General features: G+C 45.6%; 1 long non-coding RNA gene across 1 annotated transcript in view; it reads left to right on the top strand.

Annotated features, from left to right (window-relative positions):
• Positions 1-3,478: 3,478 nt before the first annotated feature.
• The window catches only part of LOC140215262 (uncharacterized), a 167,258-nt gene continuing 146,845 nt past the window's right edge, over positions 3,479-23,891 (top strand). The window contains exon 1 of the long non-coding RNA XR_011892220.1: positions 3,479-4,245. This is a non-coding gene — a long non-coding RNA (uncharacterized lncRNA). The remainder of the gene's footprint in view (positions 4,246-23,891) is intronic.

The raw sequence follows: 23,891 nt of genomic DNA, 5'->3' as shown, positions 1-23,891 counted from the left end.
AGTTGAGACAGGAACGTCAGCTTACCGCTATGCCTAAAAAAAATGCATCTAATTTTTTTCTGCAGCAATAACTTATTTCGTCGAAACGTGTCGAATAATGAAGAAACTCGAGAAGAATGAAGAACGGCGCACGCGGCAATAAAAAAAAAAAGAAACATGTGGCCAGCTTGTATTACTGGTGCAAGGCTGGTCCCATCGGAGCTAGTTCCGGCTTTTGCTAAGTATTGCTAAGTATTGCTAAGTTTTGCGAGGTTATACATGGCTCGGGTAGGTTTACACTAAGTTTTGCTAGGTTTTGCTAAGCTTTGAAAGGTTATGCCTGGCTAAACTCTGCTCATACTAAGTGTCGCCTAGGTTTGCTAAGTTTCGTCAAGTTTTTGCGAGGTCATACACGGCCTGGCTGGTAACCCACACAAGCCCCAGCAAGTCACACGCATAGAAGCCACAGTACGTGCATCACAATTTATTATGTACAGTGCTTCAGTAGCAGTCGTCATCAGCGTCGATGCAGTCCTTGTCCTCGACGTCCGACCCTCGTCGTGGTGGTCGTCGTGGTCGGTGGCGTTGGGGAAGGTTTCGCGAAGCACTTGCAAGGCAGATGTTTTCTGTTCAAAGTTCCGCACCGAGCTCACCGTGGAGAGATTCACGTCGAACCAGAGCCGGTTACAGACGCGGCAGCTGTGCCCGAACTCTATGCCGATGAATTCGCGCTGGAAGTGGCCGTTCGCACCTCCCATGGATTTGCGGGTTCGGCGTTGGAAGTTCTCGGTGACGCGCAGGCCCGGAACCGATTCCTGGCGGCGCTGATGGTACGGTCGGCAGCGTTCGTTGTCTCTGGCCCGAAACTCGTGATCCTCGGCTCGGCGACGGCGTTTATTGGCGGCGGCCTCGGCGTGATGGGCAGGATCGGCTCTCCTTCGTCAATCGTAGTCCCGCTAAGCAGCGCGCCGAGCTTCCTTGTAGGTCACTCTACGCCCAGAAATTCGCGCTGGAATCGGCCGTTCGCACTCCCCGTGTATCGACGGGCTTGACGCTGGAAGTTTTCGAGCATTCGTAGGCCGGGATCGCTTTCTCGGCGACGTCGAGCGTTCAGGCGTCGACTCTCGCGTTCCTTGGACTGAAACTCGGTATCCTCGACTCGGCGTCGCCTCTTCTCAGCCGCAGCTTCGGCGCGGTGTTCCGGATCAGCTAGGCGGCGACACATCGCTTCTCGCTTGGCAGTACGGGGCTCTTCCTGGTAAGCTGCTTCTTCTTCGGGCGTCCGGACTTTTTTTGGTCTTCCCATGGCAGCAGCACGTACGCACAGAGTAGAGGAGGCGAGAGGTGTGCCGCCGCGCCGGCCCGAGCTTTTACTCGCCTGTGACGTCACGACTCCGCCCTACGAGCGTGGAGTGCGAGGAGGTTACATGGCTCCATGCCCTTACAAAAATGACTTCAGACTGTCTATAGAAAGTATACAGACTTTTTATACACGACTTTGCCTTTCTATAGATTTGGACTTTTGTTCATACAGTCTATAGACTGTCTATAGACGAAAGTCGATAAAGTTTCTATTTCTTTTTGTCTATTCGCAGTCCATCGACGGTCTATAGAAAAAAGTCGATAAGGTGTTTTTTTTCTTTTTGTCTGCTTCCCCTCTATAGACTACCTGTAGACGAAATTCGATATAATCTCTATTTATTTTTGTCTAATATTTGTCTATAGACTTTCTATAGACAAAAGTCAGTAAGATTGCTAATTCTTTTTGTCTATTCGCAGTCTATAGACGGTCTAAAGAAAAAAAGTCGATAAGGTGTTTGTTTCTTTTTTGTCTACTTCCCCTCTATAGACTACCTATAGACAAAAGTCGATACAGTCTCTATTTATTGTTGTTCATTCTTGGTCTTTAGACTGCCTATAGACAGAGTCAATAAGGTGTATATTTCTTCTTGTTATTCGTAGTCTATAAATGGTCTATAGAAAAAAGTCGATAAGGTGTTTGTTTATTTTTTACTTACCCGCCGTGGTTGCTCAGTGGCTATATGGTGTTAGGCTGCTGAGCACGAGGTCGCGGGATCGAATCCCGGCCACGGCGGCCGCATTTCGATGGGGGCGAAATGCGAAAACACCCGTGTACTTAGATTTAGGTGCACGTTAAAGAACCCCAGGTGGTCGAAATTTCCGGAGTCCCCCACTACGGTGTGCCTCATAATCACAAAGTGGTTTTGGCACGTAAAACCCCATAATTTATTTTTTACTTCCGCTCTATAGCCTACCTATAGACAAAAGCCGATACAGCCTCTATTTATTGTTGTTCATTCTTTGTCTTAAGACTGTCTATAGACGAGAATCGATAAGGTGCATATTTCTTGTCTATTCCCAGTCTACGTAGTTCTTCAGAAACGCGCACTGCACACATTCAACACACACACACACACAACACACACATTTATATATATATATATATATATATATATATATATATATATATATATATATATATATATATATATATATATATATATATATATATATATATAGGTGCGTGACCGGCCGCTCGAGGCCCATTGCGTGTAATCGCGGGCTTCTTCACGCTCTCAAGAACACTTCTCTGGAGCACGTGTTGAGCAACAGACAGCTGCATCGGGAGTTTCTAATGTTGCTCTACAATTTTATCATTCAGAATTTTCACCTAATTATAATAATTGAGAAATTAATTAACACTAATGATCTATTCAGGGGGAATGCAAAAAAATAATCTGAGTATCTCCAAGCGATGGCAAACAACATTACCTTGGTTCTCTCCAGCTACGTAGCATTTGCATATTTTTAAGTCTGGCTCAAATTAAGTGAAACACCCCGTATACTTCTTTGCAATTCGAATTATTTTTCATGGTTTTCTATATCACCGCCGGTGAAGGCCATAGGGTGGAACGTCACCAAAGGTCATGTTAACTTGTGCGAACAGCCCGTATACCGATTGCGGTAAGGCGTGAGATGAACTAGAAAACAGCCGATACTATAAAATTCTTATTGCTTCAGATTTACATGCCGTCTATAGATTGACAATAGACAAAAGTTGTTAACCTGTGTACGCTTAACCAAGCACAGGTACCGGTAGATAATACGGAGCTTCGTTTGATATAAGCCACTGAAGTTGTATGCTGCTGAGATTGCTGTAGAGCTTATTGGCAGACTTTAGTATACACATAGTGTGTATACCTCCGCATTTGTTGACCACATGGTATGATCTACGTAGTCGCTCTCGGCAATTCCAAGACAGTCTTCACAGTTGCCGTAGCATGACTTTTGCGGCAGTAGAATAAAGAAAGCAAAACACCGATCCAATCGTGATAATAGATGTTATGAACACCAACTTTAGCTACAAGTGGATTCCAAACAGGCATCAAGCTAACAGCACAGAGATTCGCAATATTTGTAGCTGACAACGCAGATTTTGTAAGTGTGCGCTGAACCGATGTTGCGCATGTGGTGTGCGCGTTGTGTGTCGTCCGATTCTCAGATACCTCTCACATTGTCCTAATATCTAGGCTGCATCACTAACATGGGGACGGTTTTCGTTCACTGATATCCTGCACTATAAGCTCATCCAAGGTTCTCATTTACTTAATATATGTGCCAAATTCTCTTACCCCACCCAGTATTTTGCAGACGGTATACCTGCGCGGCCACGTATATGAGTGCGTCATTGCTGTACTGATTGCTTTGACCTATCATCGGAACGGAAAATTTGCACTAACATACGTGCGGGTATCACATTTGGCGATACGCTGGAAGATATGCTACAAATGCACTGTATTACTCATCGTCGCTGGCGATAATGCAAGCCCCTGAAGGGTCCTGTAACGGCTTTTACAAACAGCGCATTCACCCATGTGTGCGTTCCAGTTTCATACGATAGCCCACAGCGTTTGTAATTCAACTTGCCAACGCATTTGCTTCATCCATGAAAAAAAAAGAAAAATGGAAAAAGAAAGCAAACCGTTCCGCACGCATGGCGCGCAGAGAGAGAGAAAGAGAAAAAAAAATGGAAAAGGCTCTCACGCTTCTCGGAGCGCGCACGCCCTCGGCGCGGAGCTCCTGCGCATGCGCAATGGTGGTGCGCCATCTGTCCGCGTCAATTTCAATTCTCAACGAGTGCGCCAGGCATGTAAACGCTTGTAGCAGTGTGCAGTGTCTGCCTGAACCTTGGTGCCTGTGTATGCGTATCTTCTTTGTGGCATCACACGTCAACTAGACTGAACGGTAAGTTTTAGCAAAGATGTTTTCCGTCAATAGCTCATGATTAGATGAGGGCATTTCTTTGCGCGAACCGGCTGCATGTAGCGCAGGCGACTCGGGTATAGGATCGTTTGGTCGTTTTCGTGATTTGATAACGCGCTCTTGTTCTCGCTTCTACTATACGGAATGTTTTACGGCAAGCGATCGTTCACGCTTGTTGTTTTTAGCGTCATAGTTGATGTGCGTAAAAAAGAAAGTACACCGTGTCTTACCTTGATACTGAGCTGCCACTAAGCGGATTGTGTGTGTTGGGCAGCCAGTGTGGTAGATCTCATTTCTCGATCCGGCTGCGATGAATGCTGCGCAGCATATGTAGTGAAATTCTCGTGACACGCTTTACGTATATATCTAAAAATTGTGTTAGCATGAAGAATTTTCAAACAGAGACGTATAATTGAATAACTGCTAGCGTACTCGGAAGAAAGGCCGTGTTTGTGGGGCGTGCATCAGCAGTGTGTGCGCTGCCGTTTCCGTATAGATTTAAGGTAGCAGAATTTTTAAGGTTCCTGGCAACCAATCTAAATAATCGCAAGCAAAACACGAGACTTGAAGAAATATCTAGATTCACTCAATCTAAATATATGCAACCACAAAAGCTTTTGGAGCATGAAACCTGCCATAAGCTCAGTCACTCGCAGCTTCGTAACTTAGCCGAAAAAATTAGAGAACAATAATTTAGTCATTCGGGGAAGCACCTTTACACGTTTAAAACTGAAGGCATTGCGTTTGACGATAGTTCGAAGATTTTTAATTTTTTTATTGTCTCTTTTATGAACAGTTTAGCAGCAAAAGCGTTACGCGCCCTTAGATGCTTCGGCGTTATGCAGTTTACGTGCTGTTAATCACTAGGCAGCTGCTGGCGCAGATTCGCATTGTGCCAACCGTGCATGGTATGAAGCCCTTGTCGTGCGTAATAAGTGTTCCGGTTTTCATGACTGTTGCATTTAGTGCCGTCATCTTGGACAGACCATACTTTATGCGCTGTACAAAAGAAAAAAAGAGCCAGATTATCCATTTGGTGGTCTTTTCTTAGTAGATAACGCACAGATTATTCAAATAATTTAGTGGACATTGCACTTTTTCTACTCTTATCAACACACCTAAGAGATCGTAACATGTTTTAGCTGATAAGTAACCTTATCAATACGCCCCCGTTCATGTGCATTCTACTGAAAGTGTGGCAAAGGTATTCATGTCGAAGTATGAGAAAAGAGACATTGCAGACTGTTCTACGTGGAAATAAATTGCAATTCTTAACGTGATTGTTCAAAACTGCAGTCACTATGCTGAGCATGTTCGTTCGGCACATGCATAGTGCATTAATAACCGAAAAATGTGCACAGTCCAACCGGGTACCTTTGTTCCAGCAATTATTATTATAGGAATCGTTTGGGATTCTCGAATTTTTTTATTTTTATAAGTACACTGTGGGTCACATGAACCTGTCTTGAAATGAAACGTACCGTTGCTGCCACCGGCGACCATTACGGTTGTCTAACTGCTCATCATACTGTAACATAACGAAACATCATAATGGTACTGATTGATATTGCCATGTAGTCTTTAGTCAGAGGTAAACCAAGTTAACTAGAGACATAAGTGATGAGAGCAAATTATATATAAAACTACTATTGAACCCCCCGTAAAAGGAACTTATTGAATAGTTTTCCCTCACATTGTGGCATTTGCTTTACGTGTGTGTCTCTGTGTCCTTGTCTTTCGTGCTGTGCTCGTGTGCCCATCAATTACGAACTTGCCCAAGCCCTTGTCAGCTTTATTAAACAAGTAATTCAATTCAGTTGAATCTAATACTGCATGTCAAGTGACTGACGTGTTATTCGTTTTATCTAAATATTATGCACTGGCAGTACTTGTCAAGCATTAAGCCACAATATTTAGTTTGTTGCACTTAAGCGGCGGGTGTCATAGATTGCCAGGAAATTTTCATGAAAACAGCCAGGGAAGGCTTGGAAAAAGATCGAGGAATTTTAATATGACCACATAGGTATGCTGTCTTGTTATATATCATACAAAGTTTCCAGAGAATCTCTCTGCTAAATATATTGTTACGCGAAGGACGAGTCAGTAAGGCGCGTCTAGAGCGAAGTCCCAGTCAGTGTGGTCTGAAGAGATATATTTCGCGAGCATGTCTGTGAGAGTGCGATTGAGACGCTCCGTGAGGCCACTTGTTTGCGGATGGTATGACGTGGATAGCTTGTGCCTCGTGGCACAGGACTGCAGGATGTCCGCTATAACTTTTGATAGGCATGTCCGGCCACGGTCTGCGAGAAGTTGCCGCGGAGCTCTGTGTAATAAAATCACGTCGCGTAGAAGAAAATCGGCGACATCTGTGGCGCAGCTTGTAGGAAGCGCTCGGGTGATGGCGTAGCGCATGGCGTAATCCGTGGCCACAGCGATCCACCTGTTCCCAGAGGTAGAAAGAGGAAAAGGGCCAAGTATGTTCCAAAACAACCCAAAAGAATGGTTCCGCGGGAATGTCGAGTGGTAAGGTACCCAGCAGGGAGCGCCGATGGTGTCTTGCGTCGCTGGCATTTTTCATACGCAGCTACGTATCCTCGAATGGAGCGAGCAAGCCCTGGCCAAAAGGAGCGTTGGTGGATCCGGTCGTAGGTACGTGACATATCCAGGTGACTGGCAGTGGGGAGGGCGTGAAGTTCGGGGAGAACAGCCGAGCGAAGGTGCTTAGGGATCACAAGGAGTAATGCAGGGCCGTCGGGGTGAACGTTGTGGCGGTAGAGTACGCCATCTTGAAGTGTGAATAAACGAAGGGAACTGTCGGCAAGTGACGATTCCAGGCGGTCAATGATGATACGCAAGGACGGCTCACGGCGCTGCTCGTCGGCGACAATTGAGCAGTGGACAAACAGAGAGAACACAGGCGTCGGTGTCAGTATCAGACGTAGAGGTCGCGGCTTCGACTGGGTAGCGAGAGAGGCAATCTGCGTCCTGGTGTTGGCGTCCCGACTTGTAAGTCACTGTGTAGGGATATTCTTGTAGTCGGAGGGCCCAACGACCGAGCCGGCCAGTAGGATAATTGAGCGACAAAAGCCAACAGAGCGCATGATGGCCTGTGATTACTGAGAAGGGCTTGCCATATAAATATGGGCGGAACTCTGAAACAGCCCAGACGAGAGCGAGACATTCGCGCTCGGTAATCGAGTAGTTGCGCTCTGCAGTTGTCAGGAGCCGGCTAGCGTAGGCTATAACGCGGTAGTGTCCGTGTTGGCGTTGCGATAAGACGGCGCCGATCCCATAAACAGTGGCATGGGTTCGGACCTGTGTAGGTGCCGACGGGCCAAAGTGGGCCAAGACCGGTGGATTGCTGAGAATCGTGATAAGCCGTGAAAATGCGGCAGCCTGAGGAGAACCCCACGTAAAACGCACGTTTTTCTTCAGAAGTTCAGTCAGTGGTCGAGCGATTGCTGCGACATCTTTCACGAACGGTTGGAAATAAGAACTGAGCCCCACCAAACTCCGGACGTCTTTGGCAGACTGAGGTACAGGAAAAACCGCTACTGCTCGAACCTTCTACGGGTCGGGTTGCACTCGGGAAGCATCAATGAGATGACCTAGCACTGTAGTCTGTCGGCGCCCGAAGTGGCACTTCGATGAGTTTAATTGGAGCCCAGCCTTGCAGAAGACGCCAAGGATAGCTGCGACGCGCTCAAGGCGCGTCTCAAATGTAGGAGAGAACACGAGGACGTCGCCGAGGTAACAAAGGCAAGTTTTGAAACCATTTGAAACCTTGAAGCAGTATGTTAATCATCCGTTCGAACGGGGTGGGGGCATTGCATAAACCGAACGGCATAACCTTGAATTGTTAGAGGCCATCTGGAGTGACGAAAGCGGTCGTGTTGAACGAGGCGCGTGTAACTTTTTTTTTTAAAACGTTTCACCTCATAAAAAGTCGAGGCAAATTGGTCCTATTTATTGAAAAAAAAAAAAAAACGTCAAGCATACTGACATGGCATTTCTTACTCAATTTCTTTTTGCGTTACCTAAAAGTCCTGAACCTTGAAACCCTAGAAAAATTTTTCATCTTTGAGAGCACCTTACATAATTTACTGTGATAGCATGCTTTCGAATTATAGTTTCAGTTTTGTTTCCTAGGAGGTGCATATCTGTCGTGTCATGACACAAAGTGCTCGCGTGGTATTTCGGGTGCTCATGTGGTATGCTTAACTTGTAAGCGTATCAGCATGCCCAAGAGGCCTCATTACCTGTAAGAAACTAAGTGACCGTATCAATACAATCAATCCACCTGCCTTCTGTTGAAGGTATGGCCAATGACCGATTCATTTAAGAGTATGAGAAATACATTTAAATGCATATTAAGGAAAATAAATTACAATCTTTGGCATGATACTGTGAATACTCTAGTGACTCTTCAGAGCATATCGCTCTGTGGGGTCATATTTAATTAGCAGCCAAAAAATGCACGACAGTCCATCTCGGTAACCTTCTTTCAGCAATTGATATAGAGATCATTTGGGATAATTACAATGATGTATGCTATGTGAACTTGTCTAAAAGCAACATACTGTTGCTGTAGCACCAGAAGCAGTTGGGTCTGTTTAATTGTTCATCATGATATAAAATGAAATATTGCATAATAGTACTGATTTGTAATCACAAGCAGCCATTACTCATACTTAAACCGCATTGAGTATTGACTTAAATGGTTTGAGCAAATGATTAATGAACATACAAAGAATACACGATTGTTATTTTTGCCTCACATTGTTGCATCTACTTATTTGCAGCATACACTTGCAGCATCTTTGGAACATATGACACGAAGGTCAAGGCCAGCCTGGCGGCCTTGCTTGCCAAGGGGATGTAGTCTGTAAATCTGTAAATGGTCTTTTTCGAGCATAGCGTAAGACCTGCATTTTAAGAAAATTAATATATCGCCCAATAAAAAGAGTTAATTCAATGCCGGTGCACTTTTTTCTTTTTTGCACGGCATGATTCAGCACTAGTGGAATTGCTTAAATTTTTTTTCTGTTTATGCAAAATATGAGAGTGCAGCTGGTTCGGGAGCATTATTAAGCTATCGACATTAATACATAAGTGCAGATGAGAAGCAACACGTGAACATACATAACATACATTAAAAAATTTTTTGCCCCCATATGTAAACAGAAATGTAAACTAACTTGTAGATAGCAGATAGCTAGCAGATTTCGTTCAACCGGATGCATTGCATGCAAATGTAATATTTATTAAATGTGCTCGTGCACAAATACTCATGCAGTCTTGCATAAAGGTTCACGGCTACATGCATTTGAGATTTTTCAACTGCTTCCATCCGCATGTATGATTTTCTATGTACAGTTCCCTGGGTATGTTCCCATATGCCTGCTGGATGCAGTACATATTTATGGAAATTTCCAATAGACTGCCCATCAAAACCCCAGCAGCGAGCGCTTATATATAATCGAAACGTATTTGGCAATATGTATTATTTATACAGCTAGTATATAGGGTGTTGATCCCGGATTTTTTAGCCAATCTGCGCAATAAAAATACAAGATTTAAATAGAACACGGTGCAAGATATACTATCATAAAAAGACCTACAGGCCAGATCTCTAACGGCTGAACATCATAAGTCTTAAATTCGGATCTTGCTGCACCGTCTCTTTTTACATTATTCTTCGTTGAACAGCTGCACTGAATTTATGCCAGGCTAAAGTCTATGAATTAGCTATAGACTGATCTGCAGGAATTGTCTGCAGACAATCTATGGACTTATGACCTTACACTTTTTGTAGACTAGTCTAAAAATGTGTGAGTCTATAGACACTCTATAAACTGTCTATAGATTAATGAAAATTCATGTCTGTAGACAAATGTCTGCATAATGTCTATACAGAAAATGTATAGGAATATACAGTTCTATAGCTTTCCATGTTATACAATTGTAGCTTTCGATCTCATACTGTTATAGCTTCCAATCTGTATTTAAAGTCCGAGAAACTACTGTGAGTTTAGAAGAAGCCTTACATATTCACCCTACTGTTCCAATGGAAACACTTGAAATCACACAGCAAGGAATATTTCAGCAACGTACTACATACGAAAAAATCGAGCGGACCCGATAATATACCTGCAGTATCCCTCAAACGATACGCAGAATAGATGTCACATTATCTTACTATCATCTTTCGAAAATCTTATACAACTCGCTCACTGCCGCAAGACTGGCGCACCGCATTTGTGATACCTGTATTTAAAAGAGGTAATCGAAGACAGGCAACAAATTACCGTCTAGTGTCACTTACTTCAGTTACTTGCAACGTACTCGAACATATAATAGCAAAACACATACTCAGGTTTCTAGATCAGGACAGTTTACTATATCCTTATCAACATGGCTTTAGGACCGCGTTATCTACGGTTACACAGTTAATAGAAACAATTCATGACTTTGCAGGTGCAGTAGATATAAGACACCAGGTTGATGTGGTTTGCGTGGATTTCGCGAAAGCTTTTGATAAAGTGCCTCATGTCCAATTAATCTTCAAATTACGTAATACAGGAATAAATGAATTTATAATAAAATGGATTGAAGCATATTTAACAAACCGTACGCAGGTAATTAAAGGGGATGGTTATGTATCAGATTAATTAGCTGTACACTCAGGAGAGCCCGAAGGCTCAGTATGGGACCACTATTGTTTCTCTTCTATATCAATGACATCAGTAGCGTGGCAGAAGAGGCTTTTCAGGTTAAGCTCTTCGCAGACGACTGCTTAATTTACACCACAATTACTAACCTAGATGACCAGCTTAAAATTCAGAAATGTTTGCAAAATTTAGATGATTAGTGTAGGAAATGGAAAATGGAAATAAATTATCCCAAATCTACATATACACACATCAGCAAAAAGAAAACTATCTATTCCTTTTTTTACAGCATTGGAGGGCATTTATTGGAGGATGCGCACCAGTTCAGATATCTAGGGGTAACAATAACACGAAATTTGACATGGAACCAACATATAGATAACGTCTGCATGACTACCTATAAAAAGTTATACTTTTTGAGAAAAAACTGGAACATGCATCACGTAATGTAAAACTTATTGCATACACCACCTTCATTAGGACGATACTAGAATATTCAGCCGTTGTTTGGAGTCTCCATCAAGTGACGCTTAAGAGGAAGTTTGAAAGAATACAGAGACTGGCGGCGCTTTTTATTTGTTCGACGTACCGAAGGAAGGAATCGGTCACGCTTACGTTACAGCGTTGCAACTTGGATCTTCTTGAGGTACGCAGAAAGAAATATGGGCTGAAGGTGCTTTATCAAATAAAGCAGGATCAACTTTATCAATAATGCAAGGTGAGCAGTACGCAGGTGCATGTTCTCAATACGTTATTTACTGAATGTGATTGCGTCTATTCCGTGTCCGGTAGTGGAGGCCTATTATAAAATGCTTATTTACGCATCGCGGTCATTCAACGTGCCTCTTAGTCTCAACATCTTCTGAATTACGCCCACGCACTGTGGGCAATACATGCTGGTGCGGCCTTGTAGTTTCGATGAAAACAATCTACGGCGTAGCGGTACGTTTTTCGAGGCTCACATTGATTGCGCGGGCGGCGAAGTTCCTACGTGCATGTAAACTGCTGTAAAAGCTGCTCGCAACAGCTGCTGACGTTCGAAAGGGACCGCCTCGCCTCCATTTTTATGCTTACAGAGTTCCCGGAATGCTTTCGGTTAAGCCCTCTTGAACAACGCAAGTTACAATAGCCTAAGCATAAATTTATAGAACCTTCCAGCTGTCACCAGTTCTGCTGTAGAGTTGGAGTGCTCGACAAGTGAATTTTATTAAGTACAACAAAAACGCCCATACATGAGCTCGACACATGGCGCACGTTCTTTATGTCTGAACACATCAAGAATGTGTGTCTACTGTACACTATGCGACAAAATACTTCTTTTTTCTTGGCTAACTTGACTGTCAAAAATGCAGGACAGGAAGTTTTCTATGGTCCTGCACACGCTCCTGCCACAGCGCGGATAAAAGGGTTGCGGGCTGAGGCGTAACGTCGTCGTTGCCCGAGGTCCCTATAGTTTTCCGGGACTGTAGTATACTAGTACACGGTAGATATCATCAGCGTCGTCTTTCTCGCTACGACGCAATACAAGGTGGCTGCTTCCGTCTTCACTTATTGCGCCAATCGGGTGTGCTTTCCATTTTCCGGGATGACCTCTCGCGGTTGTACTTCTCAGTTCCGCCGTAATCAGTGACAAAGTGATCCCCACCTATCACAGCACTTAATATTCAATATGACCGTTGATGGTGTCAACGCCTTCACCTTAAAATATTTAGCAGTGCATATTTTCCGCAGATGGCTACAGCGTACGCGTTCTTCCTTTTTACGTATACGTGCTTCCCCACACACAAAGCTTTTGCAATTTTCCACCCTCACTGTTTTATACATAAGGTGTAGCAAACGAGTTCGGTGTAGGCATACTCACTTGGTGATGACGAGAATCAAAAGACAGGAAAGTTGCTTAGCTCAAGGTCACAAAGGGCACAATACAACCTGTATGTTTAGCGCAGAGATTGTTTTCATACAGAACGTGTTATTAACGCTCTGGAAGAATATACAGACCACAAGGAGGACGAGGATCAAGTCTCAGGAGGCAATGAATTTCCTATTAAATTCAGAGGCACTAGAATGACGGTAATCACAGCGATGATGGCTCTTCAACTAAGGTAACGACATAATACGGGGAAAGCAGCACAATGTTTGTATTGAATGATTTTAGTGCGTAGAAGTGTTGTCGTGGGGACTCAGCAGATTGTGAATTGTTAAAGAGCATGTGTTGTTGTAGTTTGGAACGGCCAATGCCGCGGACCACGCTATGTAGCCCAAATGCTCCTTTCAGTGGGCTCCACGGACAAACGCGCATAAAGTGTTAAAGCTGCATGTAACGCCATACCTTGCAGAAGCGTTAATCCTCAGTTGCCCAGAGAGCCCGATCAGTTCTCACATAGGCAGTCAGCAAATGTGTTTTTTCCAGGTTTTTCAAGCTATAGGCCTGATGAATTATTCAAGAGTCGTCACCAACAAGAATGAAAACCAACAAACCAACCAACAAAGAAACAAACAAAAAGATTGTCTGATGTACATAAGCTAGCCAGCAAGTATCCTAAATTGTAATGTGCATGCCAGGAGGTGCGTTATATGTCTTTATTGCATTCAAATGTGCACGAAACTGTGCTCTACCTCTCTCCTTTCTCTATCTTTTCATTCCTATATCCCCTTCCCTCAGTGCGGCGTCGCAAACCGGACGTGCGTCGGGTTAGCCTCCCTGCCTTTCCTCTATTCTGTTTCTCTCTCTCTCTCTCTCTCTCTTTGCTTTAAATGTGCAAGGAAACCAGTATTTCCAGCATTCCTATAGAAAAAAAATTATTTGCCCAATTATGCCCTTGCTATTAACCGCTTATGCTTTTCAGCTATTCAGAAGATGCACAGTATTTCCCGATATTTCCTATGACACTGATTGTGCTAAAACTATAATAAAAGACAAAAACCACAGCGGATGCAATTAGACGTAGCTGAAATTCGTCCCGTTCAGCGAGCTTGCGCAATGAGAGCCAACGGCAGGTCTTATTGTAGGGAATTTCCAGGGAAAGTGCCATCACCGGCGTCCAATCCGGGCGTGATTAAATGCACTAACGGGAGCAACTCCATCTCTTTGCGCGGCATCAACACGGGAAAGCGGGAACCTCCGCAGACCCGCCTGGCAGAGAGGCGTCAAGGCGTCCTGGATCTTGTGCCTTGGATCTTCCTATGGTTGAATCCATAGTTAGTACTTCTACTCTTGCTCGGCGGTGCAGGCCGTCCTCCTACTCCACTCCCCCCCCTCCCCCCCTCTGCTTTTTTTTCTTTGTTTTTTATTGTCAGAATTTCCTATACTCACCGGCAAACAACGCTTTGCCTGAGAGAAGTGGAAGGTGATAACAGTGGTAAGGACAACGGTAACAGCAACAAAAAGCACAAATAAAAAGCACCACTAGCTGTTACACCACAGGAACCGAGGTGCTCGTTTGCTGACTTCCTGAGGACTCGTGAGCTGAAGATTAAAGGCCCCGGTCTTAAATAAACGTCCCCCGAGAAGAAACGCTTCGCTGGAAGGACAGTGTTACGTTCCACGCTTCACTTACCGCTCAGTTTAGCTCACTACGTTGAAGCGAGGGTCGAATGCGGAAACGACTACCTAAGAATGACTCAAGTGGGCGGTCGTAAAGTGCTCGCCAAATTCGTCCCGGCCGCTATATAAAGGACAGATAGCTCGCGAACATACAAAAACATGTTTCGCTCCATTCTCTCCAGCTTAATATAGTAACCTCAGAGCGTCATAGTGTTGTGACATACCGACGCCACCTCGCCTACAAGCGCCAGTCTCTTCAGTTGCGTATACATGCTATTCCTATAGAGCCCTTATGAAGTGGTCACAACTCAGCTTACAGCAGAGGTTGGCAGCGCCCAGCGGTGACGCATTCGGATTGCCGAAAATGTCCGCAGAATGAGCCGAGAGCAAATGTCAGCTGAAAACAATAGTGGCCGATGGCAGCCACCAAAGCAGCTGGTTTTCAGTGAAATCAAAGGGAGTACAGTCAACTTGAAGTTTGCTTTAGTTGTAGGCGGACGCCAGTTCGCAGGTTTTGTTACAGTTGCAGTTAAAGGGAAAGGAACCGCAAAGACAACAAGCCATCGGTCGGATTGAAACCTCTAGCCTCCGCAGTGGGCGAGCGCTCTCCCAGTAGCGGTCGTAGCGGGGATGGTTATCCTTCATTTTACTTTCGCGGTATTTTTGTATATGTTAGTAGTATATTCATCGAAGTAACGTGGGCCTGTATTCGCAAGAAGCCCTTGCACTAGAATTTTAATACGATTATCGTAATACGGATACTTCGCGCACTTTGCGCCGGCTACCTGCCTACGTACGTACATACGTACGTACCTATATACCTACCAACTACTTACCTGTGTCTCCAACTATTTCCCAACCAGCTTGGGTCACTGGATAGCCCATGGTCTATAAGGTAGAACATCGGGCTGCTGCGCTGAGGGAATTGAGTTCGAAACCAACCGCCGGACAAACTTAGCCCACTAGCTATGTGCCGCTCTTCAATGAAGCCCTTTCACGCCAGCTTGAGTCACTGGCCATGTGTCACTGCGTATATGAAGCTCTTCAATTACAGAAAATAACCTTTACGATGTCTCCAGTGCTGGGCGGAATCGAACCCGCTTCATATATACTTAGGCAATCTTAGAACGACAGAAAGCTGAGCTAGTTGGTAAGGATTCATAATGCAAAAAAGAGGTGAGGCGTGCAGACAGGACACAAGAGTAGAGAAGTGGACAACACGAACACCGGCGTTCGTGTTGTCCACTTCTCTACTCTTGTGTCCTGTCTGCACGCCTCACCTCTTTTAGGCAATCTTGTCTGAATGTACATTCACAAACGCACCCTGCGCGGACTTCTCGACGGCGCCGCTAGATGGCACAGCGTATCCAGTGGGAAGTGCGATAGAGGAGCCCGGGAGCATACACACCTCATACACGACGTATTTCGGCGTTGTCAGTAAGGTGTGTCGCTATATTGCTTCAATTGCTAATCGAATTCACGTCGACGTCCATCGTAAGAGGGGTTCTGCCGCAATTTTTTCGCAAGTCCGAATTTCAGTGAACCCAGGTGTCAGACATATTATTACCGAAGACGCCGATTCCAACGAGCACTTACGAACAAGGACACGAATTCATAAAGCTTTTCCCCCGCAAGGGCACCTTGAGACTCAAGGTGATGGTGCTTGGCGCCACCACGGACCCTTAGCCCCCATACCGAAGCTGTAATCCACACCGTGGCGACAGGTTGTAAGGTGAAGGGTAGAAACCATGAACGGTGGCGGTCGGAGCCATGGTCAAGCCCCGGCCGACGGGCTCCCCGTCTGTTTACCAGGTGGGGGACTCCGGGACCTTCTTGTGTCTATAAGGGTGAAACACAGGTGACACAATAGGAACCCTTAATCCATACATGCCGCATGGATTCTCAATTTCCCCCTCTAAAAAAAAACGATCGGAACCGGAAACGGTACCGCACCGAAGGAACCAAAGTTACAACTCAGAAATGTGCTGAAAATTTTCCACAGTTCCTGGTAGTTCACGCTGTTGAGCAAAACGCTCCAGAGGCCACTCTATCAGTGTTTGTAATACAGAAATGGCTAGTAGCTAACATAGGCGAAGAATATGAAGCAAAAAAACTGTCCTCAGGAGATCTGCTTGTAGAAGTGAAATCCAAAAAGCAGAGTGATGCGCTGCTCGCACAAAAGAAGCTTGCTGACCTTACCGTTACTGTAACACCTCACAGAAGCCTGAACAGCGTTCAGGGAGTAATTTCTGAGCGGCTGCTAATGACCGAGAACGAAAATGAGCTCCTCGAGAATTTGAGAGACCAAGGAGTAACGTCCCTTCGCCGCATAAATATAAGGCGCAACGGCGAAGAAAAAACAACACCTCACATCGTACTAACATTCGGCAGCACTCGCTTGCCCGAGTCTGTCCGGGTTGCGTTCATCAGATGCCCAGTGCGCCCATACATCCCTAACCCTAGGAGATGTTTCAAATGCCAAAGGTATGGACATGGCAGCAACACATGTAGAGGCAAGGAGACCTGTGCCAAATGCGCCGAAACCGAACACAATACTGACAACTGCAAAGCAAGTGAAACAAAGTGTGCAAATTGCAACGGTCCACATGCAGCGTACTCACGAACCTGTGAAGTATTCAAAAAAGAAAAACAAATAATCAATCTAAAAGTACGAGAAAACATCTTACCCTGAGGCAAGGAAAAAGTTCACTCAAGAGACATCCAGGTCATATGTTGACGCCGTGCGCCGGGGGCCCGAGCGGCGTCTGGTGACAGTGGGCACACAGTACACCATTGTTGATGTGTGCCTGCCCCGTCCCCCACCCGAACGGCACTCCGGTGTCGGCACCATTCACATCCCGGAGGTGCACCTGACGGCGGCCTCTGGCGCAACCAAAGTTAGTGGGAGTGGCGACGCACCACTCCAACTTCAGGCCACTGCCCAGGCAGGGCCATCCACAACTATGACAGGTGCAGCCAAGGCTGCCATACTACCACACAAGAAAGGCTCGCTGGCCCCTGAGCCGGTAGGCCGCAGGGCTTCCCCCCATCGGGAGAAGCCACAAATCCGTACCCCCGCGGGTTTCCCGCGGAAACCCATCACCTCGCTGGAGGCGATGGATATAAGCAGTAGCCCGCCTCCGCAGCAGCGGCGGCGCAACTCCCTTGAGTATAAAAAGGGAGGAAAAACTCCAATAACGGGCCCTACAAAACCGGGAGCATAGCTTTTGAAATAAATCAGTCAAAGTTATTAGATATGGCGTTCCTAATTCACTGGAACTGTCGAGGAATATTAAAAAACTACGGTGACATAAAAGATATTCTTGCTGTACATTCCCCGGTTGTTTTGTGTCTCCAGGAGACAAACTTGGGATCAAAACATAAAAATATTTTAAGTAAATATAAAGTCTATCGTCACGACCGAGAGCAAGCAAATAGGCTCTCTGGAGGTACTGCCATAGTTGTTCAAAGTAGTGTGGCTACTCGTGAAGTCAAGCTTCAGACTGCACTTGAAGCCGTTGCAGTATCTGTAGTACACTTTAAAACAATTACAGTATGCTCCGTATATATCCAACCACACCTGATAGTAACGCTCCATGGCTTAGAAGACCTTTTAAAACAATTACCGGAGCCATATTTGTTAGTCGGTGATTTTAATGCTCACTCCAATTTGTGGGGAAGCGAACAAACGGACACTAGAGGCCGTATTTTAGAAGACTTTATTCTCTGCAATAATATATGCCTGCTCAACAGGGGCAAACACACATACTGCTCTCCAAGCTCCGGAAAATGGAGCTGCATAGATTTGTCTCTTACATCGCCTTCTGTTTTTAATGCTTTTAAATGGGATGTCTTGGACAACCCGTATGGTAGCGATCATTTACCTGTTCTTATCAACCTAACATCATCTCCGCAAATCATTCCTACAAAACCACGACGTTGGAGGCTCCATTTGGCCGACTGGGCGCTGTTTCAAGAAAATGCCAGCTTAGAAAAAATAGATCCACATAATTTAGGTATAGATGAACTTAATGAAATTGTCACAAACTACATTATTTCTGCCGCGCTCCTGGCCATACCTCAATCTTCTGGAGTGGTGAAACAAAACCACAAAACCTGGTATACAAAAGAATGTAGATTAGCAAAAAAGAAACAGAACAAAGCATGGGGAAACTTTCGAAGGTACCCCACGCAGAAAAACCTCATAGACTTTAAAAAGGCAAGAGCACAAGCCCGATATATCCGCCGTAGAACCGAAAAGATTTCGTGGCAAAATTACGTGATTTCCATAAATAGCTCAACCACATCAAAAGAAATGTGGGAGAAGGTACGAAAGCTAGATGGTAAATACTCCCCTTTCACACTTCCCCTTCTAACAGCCCCTGGTACACAGACAAACATCGAAGGACAGGCAGACATTTTAGGTGAATATTTTTCAGCAGTTACCAGCTCATCAAACTACAGTCAGTCAGTCAGTCAAGAACTTCAGTGAGGTCCTGAGGAGTTTCAAGCCGTTAGAGATCCCATACGGGGAGCTCCTCGGGCCGAAACCGTAGGCGACGCCCAAGTCGGGACGGGAACGTGGTGACGCTCCGCCAGTTCTTGGGCCCTCTGGACGGCCTTGAGCTGGAGTGTGAGGTCCGGGCTTTTGAGGGCTTCTTCCCATTCGGGCTCACTGGAGAGAGGGCCCTCTGGTAACGCGGTACATTGCCAAAGCATGTGCGAAAGTGAGCAATAGAGTTCTGGGCAGTCTGGGCAATTTGCCGGGATTTCTGAGTTGTAGTGGCTTAGTAGGCCTCGTGACGGATACGAGTCTGTTTGTAGCATTCGAAACGCGGCCGCCTGCGCGCGTTCGAGTTTGGAGTGCGGGAGCGGATATTTCATTCTGCCTTTTCGATAGTATGAGGTGATTTCGTGATAAGTGAGTAGCGGGTCATTAAACTGAATGTCCAGCCCCTCGGAGGCCGTGGGACCGTCGCGGCGGGCAAGTTCTCGCGCACGGTCGTGGGCCGTCTCATTGAGGTTTGGTTTCCGCGGGTGAATGTCTTTCCCCATGTGAGCGGGGAACCAGGAGAGGCGTCGTTTGCTCTCCTTTGAGCTCGCTAGTAGTATGTGCGCCACTTCTTTACATACGTTGCCGCTTTCGTAGGCCCGAATTGCGGCACGCGAGTCCGTGAGGACATGAGTAAATGTGGGGTCTGCCATGGCGATGGCTACGGCTATCTGTTCTGCTTTAGCGCTGGTGGTCGTTTTGACCGATGCGGATGATCGTAAGGTTCCGTTACCGTCCACGACTGCTATCGCGAAAGTGGATGTGTTGCCGTACTGGGCAGCGTCCACAAATGCGGTGGCTTCGCGATCCGCGTCGGTGCGATCGAGAATCGCGCGTGCGCGGGCCCGGCGCCTGCCCACGTTGTGTTGTGGGTGGACGTTTCTAGGAAATGGTGAGACCTTGTAGTTGCCTCTAATTTCGCTCGGTAGGGTAATCGCATGCTCGAAATAGGGAGATGGGGAGATATTAGCTTCGTTTAGGATTAGTCTACCGGCTTTGGACGAGGATAGGCGTAGTATTTGCGCCATAGTCTGAGCCTCGATCACTTCGTCGATGTTGTTGTGCATGCCTAGCTGGTCAACCTTTGATGTACTTGCTCTTTGTGGAATGCCCAAGACCTGTTTGATGCTCTTGCGAATGAGTGTGTTTAGTTTCGTCTTTTCTGTTTTCGTCCAGTTGTGGGCAGAGGCGACGTAATTAATGTGGCTCATAAGGAATGCGTGGTATACACGCAAAAGGTTGTCTTCGCAGAGACCCTTTCTGCGCCCCGAGACTCTGTGGATGAGTCTGATCATGTTTTCAGTTTTGGCGGTTAAATGTTTGATAGTGTGTCCGTGGCATCCGGTGGCTTCGATTAGGAGCCCAAGAATGCGTATGTGGTCGACTCGCGGAATCTGTTGTCCGTCTCTTGTGTGGAGTGCGATCGGAAGTTCGTCTAGAGGTGTTAGGTAGCGGACTCCTTGGCAAGACTTGCGAAATAGTAAGAGCTCCGATTTCTTGGAGGATAGTTTCATGCCTGTGTCTAGTAGGTAGTCTTCCGTGGCATCTAGGGCAGACTGTAATGCCTGCTCCATGTCTGCCAAGGAGCCTCCCGGGCTCCAAATGGTGATGTCATCTGCGTATAAAGCGCAGTTTACGTTCGGGATGTCTCGTAGTCTGTCTGCGAGTCCCTTCATCACTATATTAAATAGTAATGGCGAGATGACTGAGCCTTGAGGTGTTCCGACGGAGCCCAGCGTGTAAGGGTCCGACTTAAGTTCTAAGACCCGCAGTTGGGCTTCTCTGTCTTTCAGGAAGGAGCGTACGTACTCCTGAAATCTCTGGCCGAGGCCGAGGCCTGCAACAGACTCCAGTACGAAGCGGTGCGAGACGGTATCGAATGCTTTTGTGAGATCGAGGGCGAGGATGCCTCGAACGTCTCTTGTTTTAACGTCGAAGATCTGTCTCTTTAGTAGTAACATAACATCCTGAGTGGATAGGTGGGGTCGAAACCCTACCATGTTGTATGGGAGGAGTTCGTGTTCCTCAATGTAGCGTGACACTCGGTTGTGAATGACGTGCTCCGCTACTTTACCCACGCATGAAGTAAGAGAGATGGGTCGTAAGTTGTCCAGGTTAAGGGGTTTGCCGGGTTTGGGAATGAGGACCACCGTGGCAGTGCGCCATTGCGTTGGTACCTCTCCCGTTTCCCACACGTGGTTGATGTCTTTCGTGAGCAATGTAATGGATGTTACGTAACTTAGACGACCAATCCATCAAACTACACAGAATCATTTCTTACGTACAAAAACACAGCCGAGAAACAAAGACTCCCTACAAGCGGATATACAAATGAACCATATAATAAATTATTCACAGTTCAAGAAATCAACACAGTCTTGTCCGCTGGTAAACAGACTGCACCCGGCCCTGACGGAATACACTTTCAAATGCTGTCCCACCTCTCTGAACCTGCCGTAGAGGCACTCTTAAGTTTTTTTAATAAGGTTTGGGTATCGGGTAAACTACCCGAAGCCTGGAAGAAGGCCATCATCGTTCCATTTTTAAAGCCCGAAAAACCACCAACCTCTCCGAGTAGTTACAGGCCCATAGCGCTCACCAGCTGCCTCGCAAAATCCTTTGAAAGTATCGTGAATATTAGATTGACCTTCGTGCTAGAAGCCCGTGAGCTTCTCAATGTCCATCAGTGCGGTTTCAAAAAGGCATGCTCCACAACAGACCACCTGGTTCGTCTTGAAAATACTGTCCGTGAAGCCTTTATACACAAACAACAATGTCTTGCTGTTTTTTTCGATTTAGAGAAAGCTTATGACACAACCTGGAGGTACGGAATTCTTCACGATTTGGCTGAACTTGGCATTCGTGGCAGGATGCTGAACTGTCTAAAAGACTTCCTGTCAAACCGTTCATTCCATGTACGCCTCGGTTCAACCCTGTCGAGAATTTTCATTCAAGAAAATGGAGTGCCCCAAGGGAGTGTTTTAAGCACGACCCTCTTTGTTGTTAAAATGAATTCAATCAGTAAAATAATTCCAAGGTCAATTATGTATTCAATCTATGTCGACGATCTTCAGATAGCTTGCACATCCTCAAACATAGCAACATGCGAACGACAAGTGCAGTTAACAATAAATAAACTTTCAACGTGGGCTGACCGAAATGGTTTCCGGTTCTCCCCACAGAAAACGGTGGCCATCCTTTTTTCACTCAAACGTGGCCTACAGACAGATCCTAGACTATACCTGAACGAAGCGGAATTGCCCGTAAAAAGTGAACACAAATTTCTGGGCATAATTTTTGACAGAAAACTGACCTTCTTGCCACACATAAAGAACCTGAGAAGAAAACCTCCCAATCATTAAACATATTACAGGTGCTTTCACATAAACGCTGGGGGGCTGATAGGACCTGCCTTTTACACATCTACCGCAGTATAGTTCGCTCTTGCCTCGATTACGGGTGCATAGTATACAACTCAGCTCGCCCGTCCTACCTGAAGCAATTAGATCGAGTTCATAACTCAGGTCTGCGCCTTGCAAGTGGGGCATACAGAACATCACCCATAAACAGCCTATATGTCGAATGTAACGAACCAGCCCTCGCAGATAGAAGAGCCATGCTCACATGTGCATATGTCCTAAAAACCCGTTCACTACCAAAACATCTCTGCTACTCCATAGTTACGAAGTGCCCGTCTAAGCAGCTTTTTAACAACAAACCGAATGTGACGAGACCCCTTATTCTCAGATATGAAGAAATTTGCCAGGAATTAGGTATTCTAGACACACTGCCTGATGTTGCCCAGAGACCCGAACCACTACCACCTTGGCACACCTTTCCCAGTGTAGGTGACTACACACTGACACAATTTCATAAAAAGCAAACTCCACGTGAACATATAATACAAGAATTTTTGGCGCTAGACAAAAAGTACAAAGAACACACAGCATTTTATACTGACGGTTCTAAAACATCACTTTACGTCGGAAGTGCTGTAGTGCAAGATAAATGGGAAAATGTAGTCAGGTTGCCTCAGTGCGCGTCAATTTTCTCAGCCGAATGTCATGCCATTTCGGTGGCTGTATCAAAAATAGTCGAGATGAACATTCAAAACAGCATTATCTACACGGACTCGCTAAGTGCAATCACAGCACTGAAAGCCAGAAACGTAAGGGAACCTTTAATAGGAAATATAATCCATAGCATAATAACTGCTCAAACAAAAGGACACGAAATTAAGCTTTGTTGGATACCAAGCCATCAAGGAATTAGAGGCAACGAGAGAGCTGACGCGTGCGCCGCTCAAGCCTGCCATAAGGATGTCAGTACTCTAAATATACCCTATGCAGATTGCATAAAGTTAGTAAAAAACAAGCTTAAAGAAAAATGGCAGCGTACATGGAATAGCGAAGAAAATAACAAACTACATTTAGTAAAACCTATTCTAGGAGAATGGAGATCATGCAGGCATCAGGAACGTTTCATAGAAGTAATTTTATGCCGCCTGCGCATCGGACACACACACCTAACACATAACTTTCTGCTGACAAAACAAAACAAACCCTTATGTGAGAAATGTGGAGATGCACTCACTGTAAATCACATTTTATTCACGTGCACACAACTAGAACGGCTAAGGAAAAAATATTTTACTGTATTTTACAATGAACGCATTCCCTTTCATCCCAGTCTGCTTTTAGGAGTGTGGGAGATACGGGGTTCTCTCCTCCGTACTCTTGGGACAAAGGAACGACAACACAGTAGTGCAAACAGTCACAAGGGCATTTATTGCACCTTTCATAGATCCATGCCTGCTAGCCGAGTGGCTATCCACAAAACATGCCGATGGGCGCGCGACAAA

The sequence above is a fragment of the Dermacentor andersoni genome, chromosome 1 (genome assembly GCF_023375885.2).
Source record: "Dermacentor andersoni chromosome 1, qqDerAnde1_hic_scaffold, whole genome shotgun sequence".
In the NCBI taxonomy this organism is placed as follows: domain Eukaryota; kingdom Metazoa; phylum Arthropoda; class Arachnida; order Ixodida; family Ixodidae; genus Dermacentor; species Dermacentor andersoni.
Note: the sequence above shows the minus strand (reverse complement) of the source record. Positions and strands in the feature narration are given on the sequence as shown.